This window comes from Carcharodon carcharias, chromosome 3 (assembly GCF_017639515.1).
Source record: "Carcharodon carcharias isolate sCarCar2 chromosome 3, sCarCar2.pri, whole genome shotgun sequence".
Lineage (NCBI taxonomy): Eukaryota > Metazoa > Chordata > Chondrichthyes > Lamniformes > Lamnidae > Carcharodon > Carcharodon carcharias.
The window spans coordinates 132,768,069-132,789,397 of NC_054469.1; the positions used below are offsets into that span (position 1 = coordinate 132,768,069).

At 39.8% G+C, this 21,329-nt stretch overlaps 1 protein-coding gene across 1 annotated transcript in view; it reads right to left on the minus strand.

Annotated features, from left to right (window-relative positions):
• macc1 (MET transcriptional regulator MACC1) overlaps positions 1-21,193 on the minus strand; it is a 79,515-nt gene extending 58,322 nt beyond the window's left edge. Inside the window, exon 1 of the mRNA XM_041185102.1 lies at positions 21,051-21,193. The gene's annotated coding sequence lies outside the window, so the exon portion shown is untranslated. The remainder of the gene's footprint in view (positions 1-21,050) is intronic.
• Positions 21,194-21,329: the final 136 nt, after the last annotated feature.

Genomic DNA, 21,329 nt, shown 5'->3' on the forward strand with positions numbered 1-21,329 from the left:
TACCACCCAGTCCCACGCGCTTTAATTTTACATGTCAATCTCTTATGTGGGACTTTGTCAAAAGCCTTCTGAAAGTCCAAATAAACCACATCCGCTGGCCCTCCCTCATCAACGTTACTAGTTACATCCTCAAAAAATTCCAGTAGATTTGTCAAGCATGATTTCCCTTTCACAAATCCAAGCTGACTCTGTCCGATTCTGCCACTCTTTTCCACGTGCTCAGCTGTTAAATCTTTTACAATGGACTCTAGAAATTTCCCCACTACCAACATCAGGCTGACTGGTCTATAATTCCCAGTTTTCTCTGTGCCTCCCTTTTTAAATAGTGGTGTTACATTAGCTACCCTCCAACCTGTAGGAACTGTTCCAGAGTCTATAGAATCTTGGAAGATGACCACCAATGCATCCACTATTTCTAGGGCCATTTCCTTAATTACTCTAGGATATAGATTATCAGGCCCCGGGGATTATTGGCCTTCAATCCCATCAATTTTGCCCAACACCATTTCCCTCCTATTACTGATTTTTTTCAGTTCCTCCCTCTCACTAAACCCTGTGTTCCTCAACACTTCTGGTATGTTATTAGTGCCCTCCTTTGTGAAGACAGAGCCAAAGTATGTATTTAGTTGGTCAGCCATTTCTTTGTTCCCCATTATAAATTCCCTTTTCTGACTATAAGGTACCTACATTTGTCTTCACCAATCTTTTTCTCTTCACGTACCTATAGAAACTTTTACAGTCAGTTTTTATGTTCCCTGCAAGCTTACACTCGTACACTATTTTCCCCTTCCTAATCAATCCCTTGGTCCTCCTTTGCTGAATTCTAAACTGCTTCTAATCCTCAGGTCTGTTGTTTTTTTCTGGTCAATTTCTATGCCTCTTCCTCGCATCTAATACTATCTCTAATTTCCCTTGTAAGCCATGGTTTGGCCACCTTTCCTGTTTTACTTTTGTGCCAGAAAGGAATAAACAATTGTTGCAGTTCACCCATGCGCTCTTTGAATGTTTGCCATTGCCTATCCACCGTCATCCCTTGAAGTAACATTTCCTAACCCATTGTAGCCAACTCGCACCTCATACCATCATAGTTTCCTTTATTAAGATTCAGGGCCCAAGTCTCAGAATCCAATACGTCACTCTCCACCTTGATGAAGAATTCTATATTATGGTCGCTCATCCCCAAGGGGCCTCGAACAACTAGATTGCCAATTATTCCTTTCTCATTACACAATACCCAGTCTAGGATGGCCTGTTCTCTAGTTGGTTCTTCAACGTATTAGTCTAGAAAAACACCCTGTATACACTCCAGGAATTCTTCCTCTATGGTATTGTTACTAATTTGATTTGCCCAATCTATATGCATATTAAAGTCACCCACAATTAAAAATGTTCCATTATTACATGCATCTCTAATTTCCTCTTTAATGCCATTCCCAACATCATCACTACGGATTGGGAGGTCTATATACAACACCCACTAACGTTTTTTGCCCCTTAGTGTTTCTCAGCTCTACCCATACAGATTCCACATAATCAGAGCTAATAGCTTTCCTCACTGTTGCATTAATTTCCTCTTTAACCAGCAATGCAACTCCACCGCCTTTTCCTTTTTGTCTGTCCTTCCTAAATACTGAATACCTCGGATGTTCAGTTCCCATCCCTGGTCATCCTGCAGCCATGTCTCCGTAATCCCGACTATATCATACCTGATTACATTTATTTGTGTGGTTAATATATCCACTTTATTGCGAATGCTCATTGCGTTAAGGCACAAAGCCTTAAGGCTTGTCTTTTTAACATTACTTGCCCCGTTCCCATTAGTTTTCATGGAGGCCCTGTTTGATTCTTGCCCTTGATTGCGCTATCACTTTTCTTATTCCGCTTTCTGTCTTTTGTTCTTGTCTTTGATTTCCCCTCTTCTGACTCCTTGCATAGGTTCCCATCCCCCTGCCATTTTAGTTTAAACCCTCCCCAACCACTCAAGCAAATGTTCCCCCAAGGACATCAGTCCCGGTCCTGCCCAGGTGTAACCCGTCCACTTTGTACTGGTCCCACATCCCCCAGAACCGGACCCAATGCCCCAGGAATCTGAAACCCTTCCCCTCACATCATCTCTTCAGCCATGTATTCATCCCATATATCCTGCTATTTCTGCTCTGACTGGCATGTGGCACTGGTAGTAATTCTTAGATCACTACCTTTGAGGTCCAACTTTTCAACTTACTCCCTATATTCTGCTTTTAGGACCTTATCCCTTTTTTAACCGATGTCGTTTGTACCAATGTGTACCACGACCACTGGTTGTTCACCCTCCCCCTTCAGCATGTCCTTTAGCCGCTCTGAGACATCCTTGACCCTAGCACCAGGGAGGCAACATACTATCCTGGAGTCTAGTTTGTGGCCACAGAAATGCCTATCTACTCCCCTTACAATTGAATTTAATTTTATGCCTTTTAGACTTAAAAGGAGTCATGATGGGGACCATTTTAAGGGAATTTGGCCAGGTTTGAGAAAGTAAAGGTTTTACCAGCTCCAAAAGCAAAGGTGCGGGTGCTGGAATGACTGAGCAGATTGACAACTGCAGAAGTATCATGTCAAATGAAGAGAAAAGGCTAGTCAGTTGGAAGTTGCTTGGTGGAGTTTTACTAGGGTAAATGTTGAACTAAGTGGAGTTGGAAGGCTATGACAGTTGTGAGGATCTTGAGGAAGCAATCAGAGATTACCTTCTTTCAGGAGAAATGATATCCAGGACACCTGCCTAGGTTGGGAAAATGATGCTAATTATTCACCATTTCCACATGCTTCAATTACAAAAGCACCTTGGCTTAGCCTAAATAGCCAAGTGGTTATGGTACTGGGTTTGTAACCCCAAGATCAAGAGTTCAAATCTCACAATGGTAAACTATGAAACAATGTAACTTCATCTGAAACAGATGGAAATGGGTTTGTACTCGAAAGAGTTACAAAAGCACCTTGGCTTAGCCTAAATAGCCAAGTGGTTATGGTACTGGGTTTGTAACCCCAAGATCAAGAGTTCATATCTCACAATGGCAAACTATGAAACAATGTAACCTCATCTGTATAAACAGATGGAAACGTGTTTGTACTCGAAAGAGTTACAAAAGCACCTTGGCTTGGCCTAAATAGCCAAGTGGTTATGGTACTGGGTTTGTAACCCCAAGATCAAGAGTTCAAATCTCACAATGGCAAACAATGTAACTTCATCTGAAACAGATTTGTACTTGAGAGGCTTGGCCTAAATAGCCAAGTGGTTATGGTACTGGGTTTGTAACCCCAAGATCAAGAGTTCAAACCTCACAATAACAAACTATGAAACAATGTAACTTCATCTGAAACAGATGGAAATGGGTTTGTACTTGAAAGAGTTACAGCCATCATATACTTTGGCTTGGCCTAAATAGCCAAGTGGTTATGGTACTGGGTTTGTAACCCCAAGATCAAGAGTTCAAATCTCACAATGGCAAACTATGAAACAATGTAACTTCATCTGAAACAGATGGAAACAGGTTTGTACTCGAAAGAGTTACAAAAGCACCTTGGCTTAGCCTAAATAGCCAAGTGGTTATGGTACTGGGTTTGTAACCCCAAGATCAAGAGTTCATATCTCACAATGGCAAACTATGAAACAATGTAACCTCATCTGAATGGGAACAGATGGAAACGTGTTTGTACTCGAAAGAGTTACAAAAGCACCTTGGCTTGGCCTAAATAGCCAAGTGGTTATGGTACTGGGTTTGTAACCCCAAGATCAAGAGTTCAAATCTCACAATGGCAAACTATGAAACAATGTAACTTCATCTGAAACAGATGGAAACAGGTTCACTCAAAAGAGTATCAAGAGTTCAAATCTCACAATGGCAAACTATGAAACAATGTAACTTCATCTGAAACAGATGGAAATGGGTTTATACTCGAAAGAGTTACCAGTCATTTAAAAGATTATCAAGAGTTCAAATCTCCCAATGACAAACTATAAAACAATGTAACTTCATCTGAAACAGATGGAAACGGGTTTGTACTCGAAAGAGTTACATCTTCTTAACGCTTGGCCTAAATAGCCAAGTGGTTATGGTACTGGGTTTGTAACCCCAAGATCAAGAGTTCAAATCTCCCAATGACAAACTATAAAACAATGTAACTTCATCTGAAACAGATGGAAACGGGTTTGTACTCGAAAGAGTTACATCTTCTTAACGCTTGGCCTGAATAGCCAAGTGGTTATGGTACTGGGTTTGTAACCCCAAGATCAAGAGTTCAAATCTCCCAATGGCAAACTATGAAACAATGTAACTTCATCTGAAACAGATGGAAACGGGTTTGTACTCAAAAGAGTTACTCGAGTATTAGCTTGGCCTAAATAGCCAAGTGGTTATGGTACTGGGTTTGTAAACCCACGATCAAGAGTTCAAATCTCACAATGGCAAACTATGAAACAATGTAACTTCATCTGAAACAGATGGAAACGGGTTTGTACTCGAAAGAGTTACAAAAGCACCTCGGTTTGGCCTAAATAGTCAAGTGGTTATGGTACTGCGTTTGTAACCCCAAGATCAAGAGTTCAAATCTCACAATGGCAAAATTACGCTTGGCCTAAATAGCCAAGTGGTTATGGTACTGGGTTTGTAACCCAAAGATCAAGAGTTCAAATCTCCCAATGGCAAACTATGAAACAATGTAACTTCATCTGAAACAGATGGAAACGGGTTTGTACTCGAAAGAGTTACATCTTCTTAACGCTTGGCCTGAATAGCCAAGTAGTTATGGTACTGGGTTTGTAAACCCACGATCAAGAGTTCAAATCTCACAATGGCAAACTATGAAACAATGTAACTTCATCTGAAACAGATGGAAACGGGTTTGTACTCGAAAGAGTTACAAAAGCACCTCGGTTTGGCCTAAATAGTCAAGTGGTTATGGTACTGGGTTTGTAACCCCAAGATCAAGAGTTCAAATCTCACAATGGCAAACTATGAAACAATGTAACTTCATCTGAATAGGAACAGATGGAAACGTGTTTGTACTCGAAAGAGTTACAAAAGCACCTCTTAAAACCGTATTAAGAGCACCGGCTATTTTGGGCATTTCAAGCAGCTGTTTGCACAATTTTTGCTTCCATTAATTAAAATATGAAACAGTTGCCCCACCACCACTACTCCCCTGGCACCTCCAGGATTCCTGAGAGTCCTCTTTTCAGCTTGTTGAGCACCTCGTTGGTGCGAGAATCTGGGTCCCAATGCTTTCTTGGTTCCAGTCCCCGCCACATATAGCAAGCAAATTGTGTTGGCACCATGTGGTAGGGACTGTACTGTCATTGTGGGCATGAACTGAAAGTTCAGCTCAAATTGCTGCTATACTCTTCCCTCGTAAACCCCACCTCAGGTAGATAAAAACAAAAAAACTGCGGATGCTGGAAATCCAAAACAAAAACAGAATTACCTGGAAAAACTCAGCAGGTCTGGCAGCATCGGCGGAGAAGAAAAGAGTTGACGTTTCGAGTCCTCATGACCCTTCGACAGAACTTCCACCTCAGGTAGAGTTGTGCTGGTGACAATCAACTTGATGGTCATTTACTAAACCATAAGCCTTTTGGGTTTTACTGAGAATTGACACAATTGAACTTTATTTGTGGATTCTAAGAGACTTTTGTTGGGCGTTGAATGTTTGGTGTTTCTGGAATTAAAATCAGTACCCAGCATTGGAAAAACAACAACATTGAAAGCCTTCCATCAAATTCAATGATGAAATCAACAAGAGGACTTTAAAATAGTAAAAACTACTCTGAGAGCAAGTTGAGCAAACTTCTCAAAGCATATGAAATGTATTCAATATATAAAATCTCCCAACTGAATTTAATTTCTAAAGTTCTTAGAAAGAGTAACTAAAAACCAAAAATAGAAAACGTCAACCTATGTATGTATGGATTTTTTTTTTAAGGTCCTTTCCTGTCTTTAAAAACTACATGAATACCGGAGTAAATTTCTAACCAAAAAACCTAAAGCCAATCGCTCTAATATTAATTGGGAGGTTGTGGGGAGCACGGCAGCGCAGGGAAAACGCGCAAAGGCCGGGACATGGAGGCCCTGGAAACATAACATGACTTAATTTAAATAATCTCCTGCATACTGCCGCCTGACAGCTGACTAAATCCCACTTGACCAGAAATTGGGAGCACAAGGATATGGGGACGGTCCCCAGCAGTCAGTAAAGTTGAATGCTCCAGGAACATGAGGTGGAGGGGTGGGTTTGGAGAGTGAGAAAAACATATGATTTGATCATCAAGGTGGTGGAGGTTGCAGGGAGAGGGATGCTGGCAGTCATAGGCTGGGAAGGCCAAACACATACTAGTGAGGCCTGTGTGGAGCACTCCTGATCAAAAAGGAGCTGATCTTCAGCACTTACCCTGGCCTTTGATTCCTCCCATCTCAGATCCGCTGCCAGAAGTTCACAAACATGAACTTCCCTCTCATTCACTATGAAGTTTAAGTAATGGCACTGATGGTGCCATAGACCCTGACTTTATAATGTTATTAGGCCTTTTACTGGGAGCGTCGATGGACTGTTCCCTGTTTAACTTTCAGGCTCATGGGAATGGGATTAGGTTGCTCAATTCTGATGTTTTAACTTCCCTCCGAGCCTCTCCCTTCCTTTGAGGGGAGTAAAATTGGATGCCATCAGCCAAGTCTATTTAAGATTCAGAGATAAACAGAAAACACTGGAAATGCTCAGTGGGTCAGGCAGTATCACTGGAGAACAGTTTCCCTCTCTTCAATGGGCACTGCTTGGCCTGCTGAGTATTTTAAGTGTTTTTTGTTTACATTTCAGATTTCCAGCATCTGCAATATTTTGCCTTTTGTATTAGGAAATACGTATTAGCAGGGTGATTTAAGACATCAATGGCTAGTGGTCCCTGCCCATTTGAAAGTTGGCCCAGCCCAGGCAAGGTTCCCATGCTAAGGGCTACAAAGCAATGGCCAACGGCGGAACCAGTGAATTTGTGGTGGCGATGACAGAGCAGCTTAAACCTCAAGGAACAATGGCTGCTTACAGGTGGAGCATTCTTCAGGAAGATGACTTATGTTTTCTCAAAGCACACAAAGGTGGCAACAGGAAAACACCTAATGTACTCTTTTCCTCAGACATATCATGCATTGAAGTTGAAAATGGGAAGCTTTTACAAGAAACCGAAGAGGAAAACACAGGAACACAGGGCAAGGAGAAATGAGAAGACCTGCCTTTGGGTAAACTACCACTACTATCATAAGTACATTAATGACCAAAGCAAGTTACCAATGTAGACACACAACAACTGTGTTAGTTACAAACGAGTTTTCCTTCTAATTTTTTTTTAAGCTGTAGTTGTTCACAATGTTATCGAACTGGTTATTGTGACAGCCTATCCTAGCTGAAAGGTCATATACTGAAGAGACTGTCAAATGCCCTGAATGCATTTATCTGTTGTCATTGGTCCAATTTTTTTTTAACTGGAGAATTTGTTATTCTGTCAGCTTGTCAAAGCTTATTGTGCCAGCCCTGTTAGAACTGAGAGATCATATATCGGTAGGTCTGACTTGTGTGATTATGGCCGTTTTCTAATTTTTCTTTTGATATTACAGACAGAGAGCAACAAAGTGGTTTTGGTGAAATTTTACAGGTATTTCTGACAACGTATCCTAGTAGAGAGGTTATGACCATATACATATTAGGATAGACTGTACATACAGTAAATTCAGTAATTGAACGTGCCAATAAATCTTGTTTAAAATTAGTATCAACTCCTTTTAATGGATATAAAATGATATGCATAACAAAACAAAAGGGAAATTGAAACAGCATAAGTTAGACTGATACCAGGGGCACAATTATTAGGTCCGATGGGAGCCACTGTCAAGGCAGGAGAGCACAACAATTCACGCCACAGGCCATTGTGCAGGCTTGCTGACACCAGCTTGCCCCAGACCCTTTTCCCAGAGGTGGAACTGGAGTGGGAGGACAGTGGTAGAGGCCACATGACTACCAACTCGCATGAAGTGGGTAGCCAATTAAGGCTATTTAAAGGCCAATTAAGGCCTATTGTCAGAGACAAACTGGAATTTTTCCAGTCAGCCTTCAGGCCTCCTGAGATGTTGGGGATTAGACCAGCTGCCTTTTGGTGGCCTGCAGGTGACAGGCCATGGGACCAGCAGTCCAGGCAGGCCTTCCCGCCAGCCAAGCCTCAGCTGTGACCACAGGCCACCCCGTGGGGTGGTTCTCCCTCATTAACAATGGCCCGGCTGCGGAAACCTTTTTTAATTTAAATGTTTACAAGTTGGAGAGAGGACCCCTCAAAATGGAGTGCATGTGTCTCTCTCTCTGACATATCAAACTGCAAGTTGCTGCTTCTTCAATGTGGAAGGGCTTCCTATTGACCCTTGAGCTTTTTTCAGTTTTACTGACCTGCAGTGTTGCCATTTATGTTCTGTTAACCTGTAACTCTTGAGTACAAACACGTTTCCATCTGTTTCCTATTCAGATGAAGTTACATTGTTTTTCATAGTTTGCCATTGTGAGATTTGAACTCTTGATACTCTTTTTGAGTAAACCTGTTTCCATCTGTTTCAGATGAAGTTACATTGTTTCATAGTTTGCCATTGTGAGATTTGAACTCTTGATACTCTTTCGAGTACAAACCTGTTTCCATCTGTTTCAGATGAAGTTACATTGTTTCATAGTTTGCCATTGTGAGATTTGAACTCTTGATCTTGGGGTTACAAACCCAGTACCATAACCACTTGGCTATTTAGGCCAAGCCATGATTAAACCTGTTTCCGATGAAGTTACATTGTTTCATAGTTTGTCATTGTGAGATTTGAACGCTTGATCTTGGGGTTACAAGCCCAGTACCATAACCACTTGGCCATTTAGGCCAAGCCTATTGAACCTTGAGTCTCTTTCGAGTACAAACCTGTTTCCATCTGTTCCTATTCAGATGAAGTTACATTGTTTCATAGTTTGCCATTGAGATTTGAATTCTTGATAATCTTTTAAATGAAAACAATTAAACCAAATCAACAAAATTGGGATAAATCAGGCACAGCCCCTAATTCAGGTCAGCTGTAAAACCAAGGACAAAAGTTTAAAGGAACCTTACGAAATTACATTGTTTCATAATTTGCCATGGTGAGATTTGAACTCTTGATCTTGGGGTTACAAGCCCAGTACCATAACCACTTGGCTATTTAGGCCAAGCCTATTGACCCTTGAGCTTGAAGAGCCAGCCTGCCTTCATTAATTGGATGGCAGGCACACTCTCTGGCCACTAATTGGCAAATTTGGGGAAAATCACTGCTGGGTGTTTCCTACCCAGTGCGGGCTGCTGGCCTCCATTTGATCACGACATCAGGGTCCTGACCTGAAGGATAAAATCCTGACCCAGGTATATAAATTAAAATTGGCTTTTTACCCTCTAAATTAAGTCAGCAAAGTGGTGTATGAATGGAACTTGACAACAACTAACAAGCTAAATATGGATTTTAATCCTTGCTGTGACATAGTTAATAGCACCCTCACCAGAGTCACTAGGTTGTAGTTTCAAGTCCCACTCCAGGACTGAACACAATAACAAAGGCAGATAACCCAATGCAGTACTGAGGAAGTTAAATTGAGGCCTAGTCTGCCTTTTCAGATAGGCATAGAAGATCCCGTGGCACTATTTAGAAGCGCAGCAGGGGAATTAGCTTTAACTCTTTTAGTCAGCCAAATAAACTAAATTAACAAAATGAGGGATAGTAAACACAGCCCCTAAATTAGGATAGCTGTAAAACCAAAGATAAAGTTTAAAGAAAACATACAAATATCAAGCCAAAATGTGATTAACAGGGTTGATAAAGCAGCCCAGTCCCCGTGGTGCCCACCGGGCATGGAAGGCCTCGATGGTGCTGGCAGACACCGCGTGCTTTCCTCTCCGGGGGCACCCAGCTGCGAACGTAGCCATGGGAGAGTTAGCTTTAGTGTTATGGTCAATATTTATCCCTCAATCAGCATTACAAAACCAGATTATCTGGTCCTTATCACACTGTTGTTTGTGGGAGGTTGCTGCTAAGTTTCTACATTACAAGAGTGATTGCACTTCAATAAGTGTTTCTTTGGCTGTAAAGTGCCTTGGGATGTCCTGTGGTTGTGAATGGTGCTATAAAAACGCAAGTCTTTCTTTCATTCATTGGTTTGACTCTCCTTCACACAGCACATCAATACTCATGCTCCAAAATCACAACATTTATACTGCACCTTGAGCGTAGAAAATGTCCAACAGCAATTTGTGAAGGGAGTGTAGAGGGAAAAAAAGGTAGATAAAAAGATCAAGGAATGGGTACCAAGCCAGGTTGAGTTTGTTGGGGATGTGACCTTAAGGTTGGTTAAAAGTGTAGGCTTGAGAAGGATTTTTTTTAAAAAGGCGCAGAAAGAAGTGCAGAGGGGGGCATTTATGCCAGAGGTCCCAGATAGTAGGACCGAGATGGCTGGAGGTTTTGCTAATGATGTGTGAGAATGGATTTTTTAAAAATATTTTTGGGGAATATTGTGTTAGACACAGCCTTCTTCACTGTGTGTGTGTGTGTTTATGTATGATTTAATTCAGCTGGGGAAAGGTTCCTAGAAGGCAGATTGTCTGGGGGTTTAAAACGTGAAAGGATAGAGTCATTTGGTTTGCACATTTATAATAAGGTATTATGAGGGATTTGAGGTACAAGTGATTAGACTGAATCTAACTTTTGCATTTTTAGATGAGTTGAGAATTTGTCTGAACATCAAAGGGAAGTCAGAGGTATCAAGAAACATGTTTGCATAGCTCCATGGGTAAACAGGTGAGGGTATATTACATTTTACTGACCTGAAAGCAGAAACAAAATAGAAACATGAAAGATTTTATATTTGGAAGGATTTGAGTTTCAAAGAGGTGTCAGAGCATTGCAGCCCGAGGTGAAAGGGGGAAAGATATTTTAGAGTTACCGTGGAAAGTTTAGTGTAGCTGTGGGCTGTGAGCTGTGGGCTGTAGCTGTGGACTATTGGCTATGTGAGGAAGATCTCCTGGAAACAGCTCTAGGCTGAGAGAAGGTGCCATTTGAATCAGCCATCGACTCAAGCCAGTAATGTCTTGGGCTGCAAAAGCCAGTCTTGTTCTGAAGCTTTGGATTTCCACAGCAAAGTGGGAAAGAGTTTTAAGAGGTAACCTGGTATGTCTTTATTAAAGCTACAGCAGTTTGCCTTGTAATATTACTGAATTTTCATAGTTAAACATCTATGAGAGTGTTGCCTGGAAGGAGTTTACTTGTGGGTCTGACCAAGTAGGAAGTCTTTTGGGAGAATGTTTTGTAAGACTAATTTTAACAGTGCAACTGTAATCTTTTGTGCTGAAGTTTCCTATTATTCTTGTTAAATAACGTTTTCATTTTTAAAAATCCCAGAAAAACATTACTGGACTTCTTGCTGCTGAGATCAGTACATTTCTTTCTCATTTTCAGAATACAAACAAAAAGGTATGGCCTGTAAGCCAAGTTTCCCTCTGGGATTTCGTTTGCACAGCAATTAACATATGCAGTGGTCATAACAGATGGGATGTAGAGAAGGCCAATAGAAGGAGTGCCACAGGATGCATGTGGAACATAAGGTTGTGGGGGAGCAGGCAACAATGTGAAGTAAGCCCAGGAAGGGGGCTGAAGACAATCATGTGGATGTAGGATTCAGTGTATTCAGAGAAAGTATCCAATGGAGGTCAATACAGATGAGCAGAATTTAGGTCAGGACAGGATGCATTCAGCAAATTTGGACAAGATACAATTTATGGAGTTAGGAGGGGGTAAAGCAGATACTAAAGAAATAACTCAAGACAAAAGGATTTCAAACAAGCAGCTTTAGGAGAGATAAGTATGGAACTGTGTGGCAATACCATGTCTGAGAACTTTAAAAAAGGAAAACTATAAAAGAGAAAACAAAGCAATGAGGAATATGTGATGTCAATCACAAACCTTAAAACAGCTGAATGGCAATTACTATATTCTACAAAACATTTTGTACCAGTTAATGCCAGTGGATAAAGTTAGTATTGCAGTCTACTTGGTTCTGGGTGAAGTAAAAAATGTCCTGCATGCCAGCTTCAGCAGGGCATGTTTCACAAACTTGGTATTTTCCTGGCAAACTTCCAACGTCCTTCTTGTCTGAGTTTTCCTGCTACAGGAATACTATCAATTATAGTCAAAAACATTGGTGCATTTTTATTAAAAATGGACATATACAGACGGTAACTTACAGAATTATGTTGGGGAAGAGAATGGGCAAAGGGGAAAATTGGAAAATATTCTACATGTAATAAAAATAGAATTTGACCAATTCACCATAGAACTAGAGGAAGCAAATATGCCATTATGTTTCCTAGAACAATTTATAATGAATCTCACTGCCCCACACCCTCTCCACATTGCTGTATTTTCACCTTCAATTAGTTATCAATTTTCCCTTACAAGCTGCAACAGTCTCTGCCTCAATCTCTGCCTCAATCATTGTTTATGGAATGCTTTGCCTGTGACAATCAGCCTAAACATAAACAAACAGAATCATGGAGTGTTATTCCCAAAACATGAATTATAAATACCAGAACTGCATTATTCATTTACCATAAAATAGTGGCCTAGTCATAGCTATGGATTGCATAAGGTTGGCCCAGGCACTAAAAGATCGAATTCCAAAGATTTAGCTTGACAATTATTTGTAGCAAGCACCATAGGTTTTCAACAATTATTTCTACAAAATCTGAAGATCAAACTCACTTTCAGAGTCTATCAGCTGGATTTTTGCAGAGTCAGGAAGACTGTGAATCTTTAAAAATGGTAGGCAGGACCCAGATGCAGAAGCCCAGCCCACATTTCCACCCATCCAATTTTTTCCTAGCATGGAGAACGGGGCAGGGTGTGATTCACATGGGCAGTAAACTAGAACTCAGTAGGATCATTTGAAAATATTGCTGAGTTCAAACAGTTTCCATTTTGGCTGTTTCAAGGGCCTTAATCAACTGTGTGGGAGTCACAAATTGATGGGGTAGACAAACATTCTTGAAGGGTAAGGTCTGTTTCAATGTCATGGTCTGAAGTATTTAAATCCCCTGCTCTTTGAAATTGGAAAAAAAATAGGCTTATGCTGTCAGACACAGTTAAAAGAAACACTGACTCCTGGACTGTTTTGATTGACAGACCATCTAGTGTAGATTAGAAAAAATTACCATCTGTTTGTGTACTTTCAATAAAGCTCTATGTTAATAATAATTATTTATCAGCTCTTTGTTAAAATGTCCCAATATCTATTATTATGTCATTATGAATGTTTGACTAAGATTCAAAAGCTACTATCATCTCAGCAGGGGGTTCTGAATTCAGTTTGATTGACAGTTAAATGAGGCCATTGAAAGGATTAGCTGTCTTTCATTTGGAGTCAGAATAAAAGTCTGTTTTTATGAGATTGAACACGGAGTTTAAATGCATTGAATGGGTTTCTTGAATGGGTTTTTTTCATAATCAAGTGTCTATGAGTGAGATTAGGTCATTAGAAGTATTACTTTCCATTTCCATGTGTCTCCTTAGGTCTACGCATGGTGCATGCTGGGTGAGTGACTAAGGAGATGGCATGAGAGCATTTGGGGCCATGAGTTGGCATGGAGGGGTCATTGGGGGGGGGGGGGGGGGGTGGAGCATGAAGGGTAAAGGGCCTAATAACATTTATCTAAAGAATTGGAGCAAAGTCCCAGAGAACTGGGACAGGCCTTGTAACCAATCTGCCTCAGCATTCACTGGCCTCTGTGGCCACCTAGGAAATGCTCCCAGGATTGGCAGGCCCGATCTGATCCAACCCCACCTCCCTAAAGTGAAAATTGGGTCTAACAAGGCCCTGTAAACCAAGGCAGGTCTGCCATTTCGAGAAGTTCCTGACTTGAGCTACTAGCCTCGAAAAAAATCAGGCCCATTGTATAGGTCTTAGGATACTTACTATTACAATTTAGCCTGGCTCAATTTAGTTCCTTCCACTTTAACCCCTATATTTGGTATGCAGAGAGTTGCAAGTTTTTTGTCTTTGTACGTTGCTTATATGATCCATGTTCCCATTATATTTCTTACATCCAACTTGCTGATATTAACGTATCTTGATATCTAATTCCGTATTTAGCTGTCAATTAGTCACCTACATCAATAGATCTTTCCAAAACCTTCAGTTCAGGAAATTCAAACAGAAAAGGCCTGTGAATGGGAAATATATTTCCAACTGAATCGAGTTGCCTGGATTTTATGGGATGGATTGCCAAAGCTCAAGCTTTCATGTGAATGTTGTTTATATACACTGCTTTTTATGAGCAGATGCCTATACTTTTGTGTTGGAGTAGTTTGGTGCATTCCAACACTGATTTAGTTATATGATAAACTTTTCCGTTACATTGTTGAAAAAAATTCTTAAATACAAAATAAATAGAAAAATAAATTTACTATAAAGTACAGCCGATTTCCTCAGGACACAACATATCTTACATGGTTTGCAGCTTGATTTAAAAGATATTAGTAAATGTGACCTTGGTAATCCAAATGTTTTTTAAATAAATAAAGTTTTGAAATAGATAAAGCACTTAATCAAAGTTAAGTTGAACAGTCTTAAAGGATTGAATTAGAATCTCATTTCAAATTAGAAACCGCATTAAATTTTCAAAACCTTTGCAAAAATGGCAAATACATGCAATTTCTTCAATATATGTTATCTAATATAAAGTAAGAATTTCTTCCTTAAAAATGTGGAGATCTAAAAATATTGTCCCCCAGCAACAATTACAACTTTCCCAAATGCAAGTGGTTAACAGAATTACAAATACATATTTTGCATTCTTCATAGTCTTTAACTTACAAAAGAATATGATAGCAGGAACTATTTCATGACGTTACAAGCCTTATATGGTACTGAGGCCAGCAGATTAATGACCAACTTTAGAATCAAACGCCAATGAAGTCATTCTATGATTGGCCTGAAATTCCATTTTGTTCCTTTAACTGAATCACTGCAGATTTTTCTCAAAACTGATTCCAAAAGAGAAGCAATATTATTGGTCTTATGCACACATGTATTTTAAAGAAATAGGGTGGAGGGGGCAGCAGGAAGTGGGCTGAGTTTCTGCTTTGGGCACAATCATAAATTGCATCAAAATGCTCTGAAAATTACACTGGTGGGCTTACAGTCCAAGTTTTCATTTAAGGATATTTGTATGATCACAAACATAGAACCTTCAATGAACCATCACAGTCACAGAGTGCAATTGTTTTCTTTCCATTACAAAGTACTTGTTGATATATTTAAGACAAGTACCTAGTGAAGTTTCATTAATCTAACTGAAAATGGGGTTATCAAAAAGAAGCATTTTTAGTAAATATATTCTATCCTCCACCTGAGTATCCCGATTCAAAACTGTTGAAAATTATTTGAGAACTATAATGAACTATTAAACAGTTTCATTGGTGCACATTATCAGTTTCTAAGAAACTGAATATTTTGTTTAAACATAGGTACCTAGGCACGAGTAGATAAGGAAATCAGTGCAAATCGAAGAGATTTCCCTAACCAGCAAAATAAATGGAATCTTGCAATTTCAACCAGGGGGCTTGGTCAGTTTTGCAGGTGGATCCTGAGTTGAACAAATTGAACCTTGAACCAGCATAAAGGCATCGAAAGAACACAAGAACAAGAGGTTTGGGGCATAACTCAGATACGGTTAAAATTCCCCAGTTTTGTGTGCTGGTTTGGCTGATTCTGCAGATTGAACCGATCTATTTACCAGAAACAAATGGAAACTTGACCACAGAATTTTTATGATCCATATAGATTGGCATTTTCACAATGTCATGGTACTCAGTTCCCTATGCCCTGTGAAAGAAATTTATTAGCGCAGGCATTGAGGTTTGCAACCAACAAATTTTCAAACATTGGTAATACTTTATACAATTAATAAATACCCCAAGGTTGCAAATTAAGCAATGTTCATTTAAAATAAATTTCTTCTCACCTCTTGAAGTTGTGACATGATGTTTACAGATAAGATTTTAAATTTGGCTGAACTTAAATTTTTGCAAAAATAACCAAAAGAGGTAAAATGTTTTGGACCAGTTCTAAAACCTGGGATATGTACTACTTTATTTTTAAGCAAACTACAAAGTTCAAATGACGAGGCTATTTTCTTTTCCCTTTGAGGCCTGGCAAAAACGTTTCTGCATTCTATATATTTTTTTGGCAAAGAGCTCTTATCATCCAATCATGGAAAAATGGTACAAATCATATACAACAGCAAGAACAAACCAAATTTTGCCCCAAGCTTAAAATCTTACCACTTTTAAGGAGGTGGTAATTCATATTGTGACGGAGTAATGATGAGCAGGAACATCCAATACTTCATCCAAATGTGACTACTGGCAGACTACATGATAAAGAAAGCCATGACAACTGGCTATTAATTCCCAGTCAGGAATCAGGAACAAATGGTCAGAACTTGGGACACATGTCTAACAGTATCCTTGACACCCTAGATAAATTGTTGACATGCTTCTTTGCAACATGTTAGGCATGCCTCAGTGGTTGCACTTGAACCTCTTTGTAGTAAGGATCTGGGTTCAAATCGCACTGCCGAGCACAAAATCTAGGTTGACACCTCACTGCAATACTTTGGGGGCATTACACGATCAGACATGTCAATTTTCAGATGGATGTAAAGGTCCCAAAGACAGTATTTCGAATAAATAAAAGAATTCCCCAATGTTCTGGTCAATATTTATCCCTCAATCGACATCACCAGAACAGTTTGTTTTAGTCATTATCACACTATTTGTGGAACCTTGCTATGCACAAATTGCCTGCCATGTTTTCTACATTGCAACTCTAACCAGTCTTCAAAAGTAGTTTGTTGAATGTAAAGGGCCTTGGGACTTCAAGGACGTGAAAGATGCTGTACAAGGGCAAGTTATTTCTTTTGTTACACTTTTTAAAAAATGTACTCTTTCATGGGATATGGGAATCACTGGCAAGTTGCCTCTCCTGAATTGCCTTTGAACTGAGTGGCTTACTAGACTATTTCAGAGGGCAGTTAAGAGTCAACCACATTGAAGTGGGTCTGGAGTCACAAGTAGGCCAGACTGGGTAAGATTTCCTTTCCTAAAAGGATATTAGTGAACCAGATGGACCTTTACAACAGTCAATGATGGTTTCATGATCACCATCACCAATGCTACCTTTCAATTCCAGATTTTATTAAGTGGATTTAAATTCCACCTGTGGCCGTGGTGGGATTTGAACCCTTGTTCCCTAAGCATTAGTCCAGGCCTCTAGATTACTAGTCCAGTCAGACTACGACTGCGCTACCATCTCTCCTCTTGGAAGCATAGTTGAAATCCTAGTTTACTAGCAATTATTTCTGACTGAAAACTTTCTCTGGGGCTATGATGACTTTGGAGCACTAACAAAATACTAAAAATCAATATTGTGTCTGTCTATCTGTGGTGATCATGTAGAGGTATCATCGATCAGGGATGAATGAACAGTGAGTGCTGTGTGCACAAAGGTTGAAGATGTTAAGAGATCACAAACATTGGAAGTAGTGCAACAGAAACTAGAGTAATAAGTAGTTATTGTTTATATGAATTATCGCACATAACAAATAGTGTCTGTGTACTTCTTTTCATTAGATTGAAAGTGTTTCAACATTGATAATGTGTTCTGAGCTCTGATGAATAATCCTCCAGCTGGTTAAAGCATATTAGCAATACAACAAGTTCAATGGCTTTTTGTAGACCCTTAAGAATGGCCAAACGCAGTGCATTACATGGGCGTCCTGCTTTATTAAACCTCAAATAAATCCACAGACCAACAGCTTTTTGCAAACATTAAATGGAGACAGCAAGGCTCAGAGGTCACAACTCATTACTAGTACTATGTCTTGGCACTGCACTGATCATAAAACATCATAACAATTTCAATATATTGTTTATTCTAGTTCTTATTCTCCTTATTTCAAAGGGTTCCATATAAAATACTTTTGTTTATACAGTTTCCCTTTGTACCTTCTTTTTCTCTTCCACCACCACACCTCCATTTTATGGCTGAAGTTTTAATGCTGGATTAACTTTATATTAATCTTATGCACCATTTAAAAAAAGTCACCTTTCAGCCACCTCCTTTTGTGTTGCAAAGCCCTGAATTCTCGAGTCTTTGCATGTAATCTAGACCCCATAGCCTTGTGGTTCTTCACCACATGATATAGTATTGGAAATGCAGTCTGACTAGAGCACTAAAAAGTTTATCTTCTCTGATAGATATTGTACTATTTTGGCTATGTGGTTCAATTGACTGTTGCTCTCTTTGCTTTGCATTTTTAGTACCAAATCCATTAGAATTTTCAACACCATTCATGGAATACATGCAAATCTATTTTTCCTTTCTACGTGTAACTCTTTACAATTGTCTGCCATTGTTTTACCCACTTATGCATTTTGTCCTACTCATTCTATAATTTTGAGTGGTTGTTTAAAATTCCACCATTTTCTTAGTTCAGTATCAGCTGTAAATCTGACCACCTTACAATGAAATTCTGAATCCAGGTCATTTATCTAAATCACAAATCTTCTTGGTGCCACTTTGAAGCACTCCAATCAGCACTTTGCTGCCACACCACCTTAATTCCTCTGATGAACACTTGTTGTTTCCACCCCTTATTAATTTCCATGTTTATTGTGAATTCCCAAAGCTTTGAGTTTAATTAATTGCCTTCTACATGGAACTTTATCCTTTTGGGAAGTGATACAATGTCAAATTCCCTGGCCTCTTACTTCATAAAATTATGACACAGAAATATGTTGTGGCACATTCTTCAGAGACCATTGCCCTAAAGAATTTTCCATGAGCATACAGAGATTAGAACAAGATAACAGCAATAAACACAGGAAAGTGACGTAGAAACATGACTTTGACTTCTTATCCCCATACTTCATTTAGCCAGATCCTAAAAAAGTAAACACACCTTTCATCATTCCTGCATCTCTACAGCAGAAACACAAACATTGGGGAGAGGATGAAACACATTTACCCATCCACCATCAAGACTGTGCATCTATCGCTGCCCTTCCTCCAAATCATTGAAGATACACCAGATTATAAGAAATAGGGGAGTTGTCATTTGGCCCCTCAAAGCTGCTCCATCATTCAATAAAATCATGGCTGATCGGTTTCTTACCTTAACTCCACTTTCCTGACTACCCCCATAACCTTTGACTCCCCTATAGATCAAAAATCTCTCTAACTTGAATATATTCAATGACCCAGCCTCCGCTGATCTCTGGAAGAGAATTCCAAAGACTAACGACCCTCAGAGAAGAAATTCCATCTTCGTCTTAAATGGGAGAACCCTTTTTTTTAAAAGGTGCCCCTTAGTTCTAGACTTCCTCATTAGGGGAAAAATCCTTCTAGCATCCACCCTATCAAGCCCCCTTAGAATCTTTTATATTTCAATAAGATCACCTCTCATTCTTCTAAAAAACCAATGAGAATAGGCCCAAACTGCTGAACCTTTCGCCATAAGACAACCCCTTCATTTCATGAATAAGCCTAATGAACCTTCTCTGAACTGCTTCCAATGCAACTGTATCCCTAAGAGGACAACATTGTATATGGTACTCCAGGTGTGATCTGTCCAGGTTGTAACAAGACTTCCCTGCTTTTATACTCTATCCCCTTACAATAAAGACCATAATTCCATTTGGATTCTTAATTACTTGTTGTAGCTGCACACTAACATTTTTAGTTATGTACAAGGGCATCCAGATCCTCCTGTACCAGAGCAGTCTGCAATCTCTATATTCTATTCTCTCTGCTTTTCTAATCTTCCCACTTATGTGGACTTCACATTTTGCCACATTATACTTCATCTGCCATTTTTTACCCACTCACTTAACTTAGCTACATCCCTTTGCAGACTCTTTGCAGACCCTAACAACTTGCTTTCCTACCTTTGTCTTGTCAGCAAATTTGGCTATAATCCACGTGGTCCCTTCATCAAAATCATTAATATAGAATGCAAATTGTTGAGGCTCCAGTACAGATCCCTTTGGCACCCTAGTTACAGTTTGACAACCTGAAAATGACATATTTATCCTGACTTTATGTTTCCTGTTAGTTAGTCAATCCTCTATCCATGCCAATATATTACCCCCAGCAACATGAGCTGTGGCATCTACTGGTTTCCCTTTATCCACCCTGCTTGTTACATCCCCTGCCTTCTCACCGTATAACTCTTTATAAGAATATGCCTCTGATGTAGAGACTTCTAAAACCCAGACTGTCTCTTGGTTTAGAAAACCTTCCCGCACTACAAGGCTTTTTCTGTACATCAGCAAAGAAACAAAACAGGATTTCAAAAGGGAAGTATATCAATCTGGCTATGCGAAATCATAATGTTCCACAAAATCAAAGAACCCAGGAAACCATGAAGAAGTAGGCTTCTTTTTTGAAATCAGGTTATTTTAAAATAAAAATTGCACTTCACATTGTTAAAAACATTGTGTTTTAAAATGAGTCTGTGGTTCCAGGCAGAAAGAATGAGAAAAGTGTGGGAAGTATGATCTAAAGAAACTGCACAGGATTGAGGTTTCAAAGCTCTGAAATGCCCATGTTTACAACAAAGCGCCTCGATATTATTTCAGCATTCATCAAAGTGAAATATACCGCATTTTATGCAGGACTATCAATGAAAGTTACGTCCACAAAAAAAATTAGATAGCAATCATATTTAAGTGCATGAAGCACCTCTTCATAAACAGTAAAATGCATCAAACTTGGTGGTAGTAAACCAATCATTCTCCGACATGACTGCTTTAGATACGATTTAAAACTCGTTTCTCCAGTAAACAAAATACCATTACCCACCCAATGCCTGTACACAATGGAGTGCCGAAGCTTCCCCGCCCCCTCAAGAATGCTAACGTCGCCCCACTTACCATGTTATTAACTTCAAACAGACACGGTTCCTCGGAGTACATCAGTAATGTTTATTTGGGTTAAAAAGTTGCGTCTTGTCCACGTCTCCTACTGTCCGCAAGAAACACTCCGAGCTCCAGGTAAACCTCCCAGCCGCTCCTCCCTCGCGGCACCCCCCTACCTGCAGCAACTCCCCCACTGCAATGTGGGATTTGGAGTCCTCAGCCCGCACTCTCCAGGGTTAAGGAGCTGCTGTGAACTACAATACCCACAGTCCCCAGCGCACCTCACTGCTACAC